This window comes from Thalassophryne amazonica, chromosome 11 (assembly GCF_902500255.1).
Source record: "Thalassophryne amazonica chromosome 11, fThaAma1.1, whole genome shotgun sequence".
NCBI classification, from domain to species: domain Eukaryota; kingdom Metazoa; phylum Chordata; class Actinopteri; order Batrachoidiformes; family Batrachoididae; genus Thalassophryne; species Thalassophryne amazonica.
Window position 1 is genome coordinate 80712606 of NC_047113.1, and position 15300 is coordinate 80727905.

The 15300-nt window shown below is 44.1% G+C and overlaps 1 long non-coding RNA gene across 1 annotated transcript; it reads left to right on the forward strand.

Annotated features, from left to right (window-relative positions):
- The first annotated feature begins 6905 nt into the window (after positions 1-6905).
- Positions 6906-14566, forward strand: LOC117520943. The gene is made up of 3 exons (XR_004563826.1): positions 6906-6915; positions 11129-11130; positions 14466-14566. It is a non-coding gene; the product is annotated as an uncharacterized LOC117520943 (long non-coding RNA).
- Positions 14567-15300: the final 734 nt, after the last annotated feature.

Sequence of the window (15300 nt, forward strand, 5' to 3'; positions counted from 1 at the left end):
GTAATCAGATAACAGCAGATAAACGACTGCCAGCTGCACCACACAAATATGATCATATTCACTTCCTGCTTCTGACGCCACGTTTATCACATTCAGACGACGTCGAGTGGAAGCCAGGAGGTTTACATTTGGTTATACAGTATGTGAGGGTTCACGTCCCACATAATCCACTTAATGTCACTTTTACAATAAAACCAAGTGAAGCGTGGTCATTAGTCACCTCATCACGCTCAGTACGTAACCCGGTTCAATGATCTTGAATGTCAGTCAGCCGTCAGACAGATGATTGGAAGGCGTTAACCTTTGACCTCAGGCTCTAATCATAATCGTAAAATAATCAGTCTGACTTAATTTCTAATGTTTCAGAAATGATCAAATCTTGACAGGCCTTTACAGTCTTCATAGGTGTCTTGATGGCTTCCCTCATTCATCTCCTTAGTGTGTGCTCGCTCAGCTTTTGAGAACGATCTGCTTTCGATAGATGTAGCGTCCTGCTTCATCAAAACGAGCTCCTTGTCACACATTTCTGCATCCTGATGGAGGCGCCAGCAACACTGTGGTACCAGCTGTCTGACGTGCACATATGTTTCCTTTACACTTGAGACTCGAAAAATCTCCATTCTTTCTCCGAATGATCAGTTTTAATGCCAAACACACAAGGTCATTGATTGTGAGGTGTCACTGGGTCACCCCCTCCCAGTAAAAGGGCTGTGCCGACGTCCATAATGAGGTTTTTAAACTGTCTTTCATCACTTCACGTGTCGTGATTTCATCACATCGACTCGCTGCACGCATCTCTGTTGGTGACAAACAGTGTCAGATCTTTAAGTACTCTGACATCATGTGATGTCATTTTTACCTTTGATTGCTATCAGCCAATCAGAGGAGGCGTGGAGCCATGGCGGGACGGGTGAGGTGTCACGCTAACAAACGTGCTCCAATTAGAAAAACCATTCATTTCAATTTCGGCAACGATGCACCCCGGCGTCTCCGTCTGTGTTCATTTTGTGCTCAGTTGACTTTGAGTAATGGAGGTCGACGTTTCAGCAGCAGATTACTTTTTTAAAGTGAGTGAGTTAAAACTGAATCTCAGTGTTCCAGAAGAGCACTGCTCGGACAGAAAACCAGCAGCCGACGTTGTTAATACCTTAAAGGACCAATGCACCATTTAAAGAACGCCGCCGACAAGCAGAGAGACCATCTGCAGGTGACCTCTGTGACCCCAACGTGCACCTAATGGACGGCGTACAAGCGTACCCGCTGTGAGGTGTAACAGCGCTAACTCTTACTGAACATAGCGCTTACTGAATGTGAAGCTAATTGAATGTAAGGCTTAGTGTAACGCTAATGGAATGTGAAACTGAACGTGAAGCTAACGAAACGTGAAGCTAAGTGAACACTTAACTCAATGAACGTGAAGCTAAATGTACATGAAGTACGAATGGAATGTGAAACTGAACATGAAGCTAACTGGATATAGATAGAATTGAATCTAGAACTGAGGAACATGTAAGACTTGAAATCAACTCTGGATAGTTTTCCTGCGACCCTCATGAATTAGCATGTAATGGTGCGCACCTGAAGCAAACACAGTTTGTGGGTGTTAACTCCAAAGTTCTGTATGTTGAATTTTGAGCTCACGTTCAGTTTGTTTACAGTGACAGACAGCTAAAATAACAACAACTTGACGGATTCTTCATTGTTATTGTAGCATGTACAATGAAAGGTAAGGTGCAGCCTTTCAGTGTAAATATAAACCTGAGTAAACCACATGCAGACTTAAAAGGTCTGGAGAACAAAAGACGATAAACATAAAATTTATCAGAATGGCAAAGGTATGTTCAAAGTGCAAAATAAAAAAGAAAAACAATTAGAACATAGTAGCAGAAAAGAGATTACATATAAAAAAAAGAGAAAAGTAAGTACAAAACTGTGGATATTGCACATAAACAAATATTTCCCTCATTCTAAGCGTGTCATGTGACCTGGCTGTTTGGTTCCAGTGTCATTCAAAGCTCTAACAGCAGTTAGAGGGTAGAAACTGTTTTTCAGTCTATTTGTTCTTGCTTTAATGGTTCTGTACAGTCTGCCTGATGGCAGCAACTCAAACAGAGACTGTCCAGGGTGGTATGAGTCCTTTAGGATGGTGTTGGCTCTCCTGAGACAGTAAGAGCCATGAAGAGCTCCCAGTGTGGGTAGAGGGCACCTAGTGATCTTCTGTGGAGCTCTTTCCTGTTTGCCCCTGTGCAGCTGGTAAACCATGTCCAGAGGCAGTATGTGAGGGTGCTCTCCATGGTAGAGTGGAAAAAGACACCAGATATCTCTGGCTGATGTTATTTTTCCTGAGGATTCTTAGAAAGTGGAGTCTTTGCTGTGCCTTCTTTACCAAGTGTGTGGTGTTCCTGTCACAGGTCAGTTTCTCCTCTGTGTGGACTCCCAGGAAACTGAAGTCCCTGACTCTTTCCACACAGGGCCCCCCCCCCCCAATGATAATGGGTTGAATGTCTGTCTGGTTTCTCCTGAAGTCTATGATTAGCTCCTTGGTTTTGGATGTGTTCAGGAGCAGCTTATTTTCTCTACACACCATCAGCTGTTCCACCTCCTCCATGGTAGGCAGACTCATTTCCTCCAGTGATACAGCCAAACACTGTGTTGTCATCTGCATACTTAATGAAGGTGTTGCTGGTGTGGACGGCGTGCAGTCAGAGGTGCATTCAGAGGTGTAGAGGGTGAAGAGGCGCTGGGACCACTATCCATGGCTGCCTGCTGTTGTTGGTGTCCAGGTGGTCGTGGATCCTCCTGCGGAAGTCCTTGGTTGGTGCCGGATGAGCTGTAGAGAGCCTGAAGGTTGGAGTTTCTCTCCTTCAGCAGCTGCTCTACCTCCCTGGTCATCCAAGGTTTCTGATTGGGGTAGAACCGGATGTGTTTCTCCACTCTGTCATCTACAAACAAACTAAAAAAACTATAATAGTCTCATTTAAAGTAACAAATCAAACGACTTAATAAGTGTGACTTTAGTTGTCATGCGCTCGCTGTCCGTTTGCTCGCTCCAGCAGCATTATTCGGCATGTGCAGCAGACAGTCTTAATTACAGAGCAGCCAGAGGTCAGAGGTCAGATGCAGCATATTACAGTCATTGTTCTGGCGGTGATGGTGGTGGCCTCCTGAGGTTCTCTAAACTAACCCGAACATTTTCACTCACAAACTTCAGAGCCGACTTTTGTCTCCACAGACTTGGAGTTAATAGGAAAAGGAAACTTTAACTGCTCGACTCGGAGTTGTTTGCCGCTGTCTGCGTTCCACACCACGGAGCCTTTTCTTCCCTCTTCCATTTTGTTTTTCTTCAGAGGTTTGGATCCCCCGGCAGCCTCGTCGTACCTCGCCACCCCCGGAGAGCTATCCGGGCCTCGGCCTTATCTTCGGGAGGCACATTTCCCCGAGGAAATCTCCCTGCTTCCACCTTGGGCTCTGCACTTAAGTGATGAACAAGTGAAACATGGCCGCTCTTTGTCTGCTCACTGCTAATCAGTGAGGCAGAGCGCCGCGGCTGCTACCATCTGGCCTCGCCACGCTACCTGCATCAGTGACATCACTCTTCTTCAGCTCCTTCATCCATCCAGCAGGGACCAACTTTAAAAACAACTTTAAAGTGGCCAGTTAAATTGGAACGACAACTGTGATCCTGCAATTACATAAAAAAAAAACAAGTTTAAGATTCAGTGTGGTACGTCGAAAGTACAGAAAGGACTGAGGTACTCGGAAAGTACAGAAAGGACCGAGGTACTCGGAAAGTACAGAAAGGGCTGAGGTACTCGTAAAGTACAGAAAAGACAGAGATACTCGGAAAGTACAGAAAGGGCCGAGGTATGCCGAAAGTACAGAAAGGATCGAGGTACACCAAAAGTACAGAAAGGACCGAGGTACTTGGAAAGTACAGAAAGGATGGAGGTACGCCAAAAGTACAGAAAGGACCGAGGTACTCGGAAAGTACAGAAAGGACCGAGGTAGTCGGAAAGTATAGAAAGGACCGGGGTACTCGGAAAGTACAGAAATGACCGAGGTACGTTGAAAGTACAGAAAGGACCCAGATACGTTGAAAGTACAGAAAGGACCAAGGTACTCTGAAAGTACAGAAAGGACCGGGGTATGCTGAAAGTACAGAAATGACCGAGGTACTCGGAAAGTACAAAAATGACCGAGGTATGTCGAAAGGACCGGGGTATGCTGAAAGTACAAAAAGGACCGAGGTATGCCAAAAGTACAGAAAGGACCGAGGTACTCGGAAAGTACAGAAAGGACCGAGGTACTCGGAAAGTACAGAAAGGACCGGGGTACTCGGAAAGTACAGAAAGGACAGAGGTACTCGGAAAGTACAGAAAGGACCGAGGTACGTCGAAAGTACAGAAAGGACCGAGGTACTCGGAAAGTACAGAAAGGGCCGAGGTACTCGGAAAGTACAGAAAGGATTGTTATTGTATGAGGACAAGAAAGAAAAATTCTGATGGAATAAAGAATAAAAAATGTGAGACAAAGAAAATAAAAAAAAAAAAAATATGAACTGATGATAAAAGAAAAGAAAATGAAAAAGAGAAATAAGAACAGAGTGAGGTGAGAGAAAAGCTAAAGAGTGGAAGAAAAAATATAAAAGGACTGAATAATAAAGAAAATGGAAATTAACATAAAAAGCAAAAGAAATGCAAAAAGGAAACGTGAAATCTTGTCCGGGTTCAGACTTGCGTCTTCAGGATGATTTAAGGCAGAGCTTTGTTCACACACACACAGTCATCTGAGATACAAAAACATTTGTTTTCTACAGAAATTTGTTTTAAAAGTTGATTTGTTGTAAATTCATTTAAAGATAATGAGTTGATGTTGAAAGTATTATTTTTTTTTGGGGGGGGGGGGGGGGGGGGCATGAAATTGACACTCATGTCCCTGACGGAATCGACCCAGGTTCCATGAGCCACGTGTTGAAGCTGCGAACCATCAGGCGCTTTGATTGGATCCTTCAGCAGAACCAGAGTCCAGAAGCTGGCTGCTAAATATGTAAAAGCTCATTGAAGCTGCGCTCCAGCAATTCGTCTTAATTATCAGACTAACGAGACTGAAGGACAGAAGAAGCTTCACTTATTGGATTAACCGACACAAGCCCTCTCCTCTGTCAGTTAGCCGGATTAGCATGACAGGTGCCTAATGTGGATAATTATCAATAACCCAGACTGATGTCTCTCCACGTGTCGACCTTTAACTTGGTTTTACTTTATGACATCAAACACAAACACACTTAAAAAAAATGACACCAGTTAGTGAAATGACATCACCTGTATTTAGTGAAATTATTTTACATGTTCTTAATGTATTCAGATAACATTATAGACATTTCAGATTAATGACATGGAATTTATTTATACAGCACCAGATAGTAATATAAAAAATAATACAAGCAGGGTTTAAACCTGACCCGAGTTCACACTGACAGACAACCAGGAGGTGACGGTTCAAGTCCCAGTCATCAGTGCTGGTTCCAGATCAGACATTTGCCCGTTCTGATGCCTGTCCCCTTCATCAAGCAAAGTCCAGTCTAATAGCGACTGTGTGCATATAACCACAAATTCATCCCAAACTGGTTCCCAGTGTGGCTCCATCACATCCTGTTGAGTCACTTCACGGCGTGTGAAGGTAGCACGTACAGTCAGGCAAATAAGTATTTGATCCTCTGTCGATTTTTCAAATTTTCCCACCTACAAAGAACGCAGAGGTCTGTCATTTTTATCATAGGTACACTTCAACTGTGAGAGACAGAATCTAAAGAAAAAAATGAATTTAGAAAAACACATTGTATGATTTTTAAATAATTAATTTGCATTTTATTATATGAAATACATATTTGATGCAATAGAAAAAGAGACCTTAATATTTGGTAGAGAAACCAGCACAGGCAGAATCCCTATGCAGGTGAACGTGCCTTCTTTGCGTGTGGTGATGCCCCTCGCCACAGACTCATTCTAAGGTGGTTCCTGCTGTAAGCAGAAGACGGCGGTCTGTCCTGTGATTGATCAGGTTCACAGACAGCAAGTCTGGCGAGCAGCTCACACTGGATGAATCAGGCTGGCTCCGTTTTAACCAGTACAATAAATATTTCAGACGCAAACACGTCAGGTGTGTGTGTGTGTGTGTGTGTGGTTTCGGGGTCGAGGCTCAGTGCTCGGGGCCGATGGGACATCAGGGGTATTAAGGTGGATCAATATCTGGCAGGCGGACTTAGCCGTCCATAATGTCCATCAGCCATGTAGGAAAGTACATTACTGCCACTACAAACCCTATTAACAGAACCGCAGGTTGTGCATTATTGAACGGCTGCTGTTTTATTGGACAAACAGACACCGTACAGCCCCTCCCCCACGGGAAATTACCGCCTTTTTTGTTGTTTTGGGCTCTTGATTGGATCCAGAGTCTGGGATCACATCGCTGTGACTTCAGGAAGATTGATCACAGATACGGCTTTTTGGGAAATCGATCCAGAGGGACGGACACGAGTGAAGAGTGGTTCACGAAGCCGAGGAGCTTCGATGGTGAATCTCTGATGAGCTTTTGCCACTGCAGGCTGAAACCTGCTGAAGAACACAGAAGACTAAAGAGCACATATCAGGAGAAGGGATGGGAGTCGATAAGTTTTGACCTCTTCTCACTCCTTTTTGAACGAACTTTGTATCATCTGTTGTTGTTTTACTTTTTCTTTTGTTATGTTCAAAATAAATCAAATGAAATCTCGTCACCTCAGGGCTGCGCACCGATCCATCCTTTGCAGATGATGCTGTGATCTTTGTGGACAACCTGGACACATAAGCAGAAAAACGTGCTGTGTGTTACATTTGGTTGTCATCGCCCTCAAAGCTGACGGCTTCATGTGCTCACGTTTACTTCTCATGCTCAGCTCAAGTTGTGCATCAGAAGCTGTTTTCTTCAGGCAGCAGTCTCACTGAAGATATTTGTTCCCAGTTTTATTGTGATGGGTCACTCAGGTGAAAGGTCACGACTGCAAACAATCATGTGTTCACTTTGACCAGAACACTGCCCTGCATCTCCTTCGTCTCTCGCTGATGTTATCAGTTCGTTAGCGGAGGCACCCATCCTGACCTCGGCAGCTCTTCAGCAGAACCAGGCCGGACCACTCTCCATGCTCAGGCCGAGCCGCATTGTGATGTTTATCTGAGGAGGGCGGGGTCGGTGTGAGCGACGTTTTGTCTCTGTCAATGCGGGTCAGCATTCTGTGTCGACATCAGCATCTGTGCGCGAGTGAGGGCCCGGTCACACAGCACCTGGCGTTAGCTGAACGAAGGAAAAAAGTCCCAAAGTCACAAATCGTCAAGGAAAAGTGGATGAATGAGCCTGGAATTCTCCCATCACCGGAAAGCCTGCGAGTGCAGAGTGCATAAAAGACTGAAACGAAACCGAAACTAACAAAAGTAAAATGAAGCAAACACCGACCTTGATGCTAAATCAAAATGAAGCACCAGCGTGTGATCATTTCTGCAGTGAGTCTGAGCTGTCCATGGCCACCTGCAGCTCCGTTGTCTCCACAATGTGTGCGTGCGCACGCACGTCTTAGCCAGAGACGCTGAGAGGCTGGAGGTTGGACGAAGTTGGACGACAGTCAGACAGAACGCTGATTGTACGGGAACTACGCAAACGATGAGGAACAGTCAAGATAGAAAGCAAAATGGAATATAGACGAATTGAAATTGTCGTAAGGATTTGTTCACATTTTTCAACAGTTTGAAAATTTTGGCGAAGCATCAGCTACAGAAACAAAGCTGGACAACGGTTAAACGATGTCTCTGAAAGTCATCGTAAGTCCAGATTTCTTGTTTTGTTTTAGCTTCGGTGTCCATTAGTGCCGTGTGACCAGGGCTTGAAGCCGGCAGCAGGATGAACCGCGTTTCTGCAGCTGACTCACAGCAGGTCGCGTGTGATATGCTGTTGATCTGGATCACAGCCCATGGTCTGCTCCAGCATGGCGCTCAACCCAGAAAATGCTCCAACGTGAAGAAAAAAATGTTCAACTTAAAATCCACTCATGAAAAAAAAGAGAAAACCGAATTAAATTCCTTTAATAACACACAAATAAAGTTTGTTCAAATTAAGTTTCTAAGTTGGCATCAGTCTTACTCAGTAAAGGATTTTGAACCTGTCAGCGTTTGATATTGTGTCTGGTTTTCTGTTTTGTTTATGGTATGTTTTGTTATTTTCCATTTTGCTTATGTATTGCTTTTCTGTGTGTTCATTTTCTTGTTGGGATTTTTTTGCTTGGGTCTGTCTGTTGTTATCTCTCTTGTTTGTCTCTTGGTTCTTGGTGAGGGGGTTTTCTCTCTCTCTCTCTCTCACTCTCTCTGGCTCTCTGCTGTGTTTTTTGGACTGCCTTCCCGTGTACCGACCACTACTTTTGTCACCACTAAAGTCTTTCTACAACCACAGCTGTTTGTGTGAGCCTCACATTTGTGTCCTAACATCCTTGACAAACCCACCTGTCAGAACCAGCTAATTTTCAGGTGGACCAACAGCTCTCTTTTTCAGACTGTGAGACCCGTTTGTAGATGATCCCTAACATCTCGAGGTAAACAGTGATTTTGTGATTCCTGGTTGGGGGTGGAGACAAGTGTTTCTGTTTGTATATTGGCCCCACCCCTGCAGGAAGACAGGGAACAAATGAACACTTATAATGCAGCAACAGCTGCAGAACTTTGGGCATCATTCCAGTTTAATTCAGTGTACGTTTTCTCTGATTTTACCAATGAGGCACTATTGAGTAAAAGTAAGTCCCTTCGGCTGCTCCCTTGTTTGCACTCGGGGTCGCCACAGCAAATCCAAGGTGGATCTGCATGTTGAATTGGCACAGGTTTTACGCCGGATGCCCTTCCTGATGCAACTCCACATTACATGGAGAAATGTGGCAGTTGTGGGATTTGAACCCGGAGCCCAATGAGGCACTATTGAGTAATCTGCTAAATTACCAGGAAGTTGTGACTGGTGCAGCAGCACACAAATGTGTCTCTAGTCACAGCCGCTCGTGGCGTCAGCCCGAGTGTCTTCATGTCGATGGTTGTCAGTTCGAGGTGGAAGAACATAGTTATAACATCAGATGGAAGAACTGCAGCAATTTTTAAACAAAGACGCCTGAAATTTCTAAATATTGTTTGCTGATTTGTTTGTTGGGCAGGTGTGATGTGCACGCTAGCGGTGCGGTGACAGAACATCAATTTGATGTTTCAGCAGCGATGTGTGAAGCTGTGAGCTGCTTCCATTCGCCACACTGAAAGGAGAACATTGTTGCTAATATCCGTAAACGTCCTGAATGTCCTCATCAGTAAAAATAATATCAGCTCAGCCAGCAGGAGGATTTAGTGAGAAATGTGACAAAGCTGCAAAAATGCTGCTTCCTAAAGCCGTCCCGTCTTCAAAACAGATGCAGACATTGTCCATGTGCAGATTGCACATGTGGACAAAGAGAGGACAAATCGAAGGACACTGATGGTGTCACCTGCTGTTTTTTGCCTTAATGACTGAGTTTTCAACAGAATTTTACTGTTTGTAAACAGACAATTTTTATTTCTCAGTTTGTTTGTTGTTTGTAAAGAAGCTGAACGTTGCAGCACGACTGCGGCCGTCCTCACGCTGTGCAACTGCAGCAGCAACAAACCAAAAAAAAGTAGTTTGGAAAAATGTTTATTGGAGGAAAAGGGTTTATTGTTTCATTGCTATGATGTTTCACCTAACCGTGTCACGTGTCACCATCCCTGGTTCTCAAGACCAGGCACCTAAGTGGCTCTACTCTACTCTTTTGTACTCTTCTATTTTACTCTTCCTTTTTAGATATTTAGATATATCTTGGTATACTAGCAGAGTTTCACCTTAGAATTGGAATATAATATATAAGATATACCTACTGAATTTTCAGGAAAATATCATTTCATAAAATCCTGCTGTTGGACTCTAAACATTTCCAGAAACTGATTGATGCTGTTTGGAGTCTCTTGTATCAGACAGCTGGATCGTACAAATAGTTTTCCTTCAGGTGATTACCTTTTATCACGTAGTGATGGAGCTAGCTATACTAGTGTAGCCTAACTTGGCTAATAAACATGTCGGTAAATGTTGTAAAATGAGCGTGTTGAAGTTGTTAGGTAGTTTGGGTATAAATAAGCCCTGTATCCAAACACTTCATATTTACTTAATGTTGGTCACATCGTACATACTATTAAAAACCACTACTATATTAAATGTAACCAAGTAAGTAGTAGAACACAACTGAGACGTACTACACTGCAACCATCTTACCTGTGCTTTGACCCACATGTTTATAGATGACACAGATGTTTACACGAACATATGCGATGAAATGTGAACGGGTCCTGATGTGTATTTGTATGATGCCTCAGGCACCTTTGTCATCTCCCTGTGTGTCTGCAAACTTATTGGAATTTTCTCCTGAAATTCTTTTTCTTCCGTTACCATGCTCAAGCTGCATCATGGGATATCGTCGTGCTACCCATTTGCACCCTGTGGAGGTAGTAGATCCACCATGTGCACTCTATGCATTGTGACGTACCCCCTTTTTGCTTCCTTATTGTACAGGAGCACAAGTATTCGGCTGTAGTCTTGGAAGCGACGTCTTCCACGTTGGCATAGTCGAACCTGTGAGGCCGCTGCTTGTAATTATTCAAAAAGATCAGCGAATCAGAGTGTCTAAACTCAGCATGAGCATATTCATGAGCCGCTTGGAGAAATCAACAGGGCAGAACAAAAGTTTATGATATTAAAGTATTACGATATTAACACGTGGGCAGAAACACTTTAGACAAACTCAACGCTCCACTCGCTCCTCTTGATGCCCTGCATGCTGGGAGATCAGATTTCATGACCTTTGCCATCTGATGGGAACTTTGCTTTGGGGACCAGATAAGCCCGGATGAGCCGCAACAATAAATAACCGTATGAAGCATCTGAGAGCCGCCGCCGCCGCTAATCTTTGCAGTTTGCCACGGCTGATAAAATTTTAATGAGGAATAAGCGGAATGGGAGTCTCGCGGAGATTACAGTGAAGAGGGATCGGGATCAGGATGCAGATCAGTCGTGCTCGACATCCCCTCGAGAGGAGGGAGCACGGCCCCAAAACAGACAGCATTATTGTTCCCAGAACATTAACCGCAAACAACCTGCAAATGAACAGGAAGCTTATCACCAGGATTTTCAAAGTAAAGTTAAAAAATCAGAAAAAACTAAATAATAATATATAATTATAAAAAAAAATCTGTCTGTCTAAAGTGTATATTTACTGAAATAGCAAATAGTATCAGTGCAGCTTAGGTTTTGGACTACCAACCTATAGACCAGAGTTCAGTTCCAGGTGTGTTTCAGACTGTTCCATGTTCTTGGAGAAGATACTTTGTCCAAGTCCACTCACCTACACTTGGGCCCTGGTCGTGTCTGGAGGAGTCGTAGACTCTCACCCACACCACACTACTACCTCAGGGCCTATACCAGAACAGTACCTGTAGTACTGTTCATTACAGTACCTGCTTTAGTTCCCACCTCTGATACTGGAACAATACCTGTAGTACTGTGGTACCTGCTTTAGTTCCCACCTCTGGTACTGGAACAGTACCTGTAGTACTGTGGTACCTGCTTTAGTTCCCACCTCTGGTACTGGAACAGTACCTGTAGTACTGGCTGGACAATATATTGAAGGTGATGTTCCCTGAAACATCACCTTCATGCTCCTCGTCTGTCCATCTTGGGTAAAACTGGATTATTCTTAAGACATTAATTATTAATGTGGATAACTGATGGTGGGAAATCCGGCCACCATCAGCCAGCAGAGGGCGCTCTAATGAGTGCTCTCTTAGCATTTATGAATGAGGCAGCTGTGGAAATGTGTCTTTGTTTGAACTTAAGACCTGTCTGACTGTTGGACTGGAGCGAGTCGGGATCACGCCGTCTGCTTCGGGATATTTTTGAAAAGTAAAAAAAAAGAAGAGATGATAAAGAAGAGACAGAAGAGATGGTGGAGGTCACCAAGACGCTCTTTGAACTGAGCAAGGAGCCATGTAAATGAGAAGACTTCAGCCCCAGGAGACGACCTTTGCCCCCAGAGTCCAGCCCCTCAGACTGCCTCACCCCCACCCCGCCGTCCAGCCGCCACATGGGGAATTGAACCTTGAAATGCTCCGCTGCGTCATGCTAAGTCATGCGGGAGGGTGGAGACGAGCTGTCAAAACTCCCATCATCCCCTGTGGACGTACGCAGTACAGAACCGCAGTGTGGCGAGGGACATCATTCAAACATTTCCCAAAAAAACCCACCGCAGCAGCCGTTGAAGTGCTGCTGGACTCTTTTGGCGCACTGATGTTTCTCAAACGTGACAGTTTGAACCTTTTTATTTCTTTGTTTATTTTCCTCTTTTGTTGTTGGATTTATTTGAGCTGACGTAGAAACAGATCTTATTTTATTTTTAACAACAGAATCCCGTGGCACCAATCGCTCTGATCAGTTTGAACCAGAGAGCTCCACAGAAGAAGATCTGAGTTCTGTAGAACTCCGTGTTTGAACTCATGGAGCCTTCGGGTCAGAGAGGGTCCTTGGTTTGAATCTTCATTCACGCTGACATCAATGTGTGTGCATGTGCATATGTGTGTGTGTGTGTGTGTGTGTGCCTGTGTCAGATGGAAAATGTTACAGAAATACAGTTCATTTTATTTGCCGTCAAAAACTTGATTTTGTTGAGTGAAAAGCTGCAGATTTAAAAAAAAACGCAGTCGGTCAATTTTCTGAGCTCAGTCACGCATTAACTGAATGTAAGTGGACTGCATTTATATAGCGCTTTACCATCTGCACCAGACGCTCAAAGCGCTTTACAATAATGCCTCACATTCACCCCGATGTCAGGCTGCTGCCATGCAAGGCACCCACTACACACCGGGAGCAACTAGGGGATTAAGGACCTTGCCCAACGGCCCTTAGTGATTTTCCGGTCAGGCTGGGATTTGAACTGAGGATCCTCTGGTCTCAAGCCCAACGCTTAACCACTAGACCATCACCTCCCCGTCACTTTGTCGTCCAACATTGAAATCTGAATGATTGTTGCAGACCAAAGAGGACACTCTGAAAAACAGTTTTACAGAAATTTTTGCCGACCAGTTGAAGTCTACAAAGTGAACCGACATTAAAGTTGAATGAGGTCTGATGATTGCGATGAGAACTTGAGGTCCAATGGCGGTTCGAGGCCCAATCGTGGTTTGAGGTCTTCTGCTGCTGTTGTTTTGAACTGTCTGTATTTTAAAGAGTGTAACGGTAAGTGTTCCAGCTTCAAAGCTCACAAAGCTAAATAATTCCAGTGGCTGTGCCTGGAGAGTCCTCAGTGTGTTACTTCACCAGTCACAGCTACAGAGTACAACAGAAACAACGGAGCACAAAACTGTTAAAAAGGTGAAAATGTTGATGAAACTGTACCAGGGTTTGTCAGGAAATGAGTGTGTGTCTCTCTGTGACTGTGTGTCTGTGTCTCAATTCAATTTCAATTTCAGTGAAGCTTTATTGACAAAGGAAACATGTTTACATTATCAAACCAAGTGTTACACAGAGCAAAAAATAAATATAAAAATTAAGTAGATGTACGTACAATTAACAATATTCTACAGTAAATAAATGTGTAAACAGGAGATGTGGGAAAGAAATAATAGTTTTCAGTGTAAAAATATACTACCCTATAAAATCTGTTATACGTAGATGAAGTGACGTAGCAGTTTAATCTCCTGTTTTGGGTTTACGACGGTTTGTTCCTTCTTTTCGTGTTTCAAACCTTGTTGCTGTGTTTGTTGTCTTTCAGCCAACAGATAGTGAAGTTTGTTGATGTTGCTGTCAGAGTCTGTTTGGGTGTTTGTGATCTGTGTCTCTGTTCGTGTCTCTGATGTCTTGGTGCAGCGGGCAGGTGGTCAGGAAGTGCAGCTCTGTCTCCACCTGGTGTTGTGAGCAGTGGGTGCACAGTCTGTCTTCTCCGGGGAGCCAGGTCTGTCTGTGGTGGCCTTTCTCCACGGCCAGGCTGTGCTCACTGAGTCTGTACATGGTCAAGGATTTCCTGAGCTTTGGGTTGGTCACAGTGCTCAGGTATTCTGCCACTGAGTTCTGTCTGTTTAGGGACAGACAGCATTCCAATTTACTCTGGTTTTTGGTTGATTTTTTTTTTCCAATGCGTCACATAGTTTTCTTTTTGTTTTCTTATAATTTGGTTTAGTCTAACAGGGTTTGTGTTTGGTGGCTCTGTTTGTGTTTGTGTAGAACCAGCTGGCTGAGGGGGGTCTCTCTACAGTCTCTCTGTGGATCAGGGTTTTCTTATGGGGCGTACTGGGGTCACTGTTTTTAACTCTATTCAGGACTTTAGTGAGCACAATATGGAGAAAGCTATTGCCAAGTCCTGAATAGGGTTAAGGTGCTCATAAAATTGAAGTGCTCTCTTTTGAACTTTAATAATTAGTGGGTATTGTCCTAATTCTGCTCTGCGTGCATTGTTCGGTGTTTTCCGTTGGACGTAGAGGATGGGTTTACAGAATTCTGCATGCGGAGGCTCAGTTTGGTGTTTGTCCCATTTTGCTCAATCTTGGTTGGCGAGTGGGTCCAGACCTCACAACCATAAAGAGAAATGGGTTCTATAACGGAGTCCAATATTTGGAGCCAGATTTGAATTGGGATGTCTACTTTGATGTTCTTTTTGATGTCATAAAAAGCCCTTATTGCCTCGTCTCTCAGGTCATTTACAGCTTTGTTGAAGTTGCCTGTGGTGCTGATGTAGATGTTGAAGAGGGTTGGGCTCAAACTGCATCCCTGTCTAACCCCCCTGCTTTGGATGAAAGAAGTTTGTTTGTTGCCAGTCTTCACGGTGCACTTGTTGTTTTTGTGTGTGTGTGTGTCTCTGTGTGTCTGGTTTGTGTGTCTGGAATCGCTTGTTTTGTGTGTCAGAGTTGATTTGGGTTGAAATTGTTTCTTTGTATTGATGTGCATTTGAGCTGAAAGTCGCACAAACACGAGTTTTAAGTGTAAAATGAAATCCAGCATCCTTCACGCTGAAAGACAAAGTGGAGCTAATGAAAAGCAGCGGCGCTGTGATGGCATGTGACTCAGACTGGGCTCGCTGTCAGCCCAGTTCTGCTGGGAGAAGTGGGATGATGACAGATGAATTAACAGCCTGACAGCCGGTGTGGAGGGATGGGTAATTGTTACTGAGAGACGGTGAGGCTTTTCCGTTTGTCG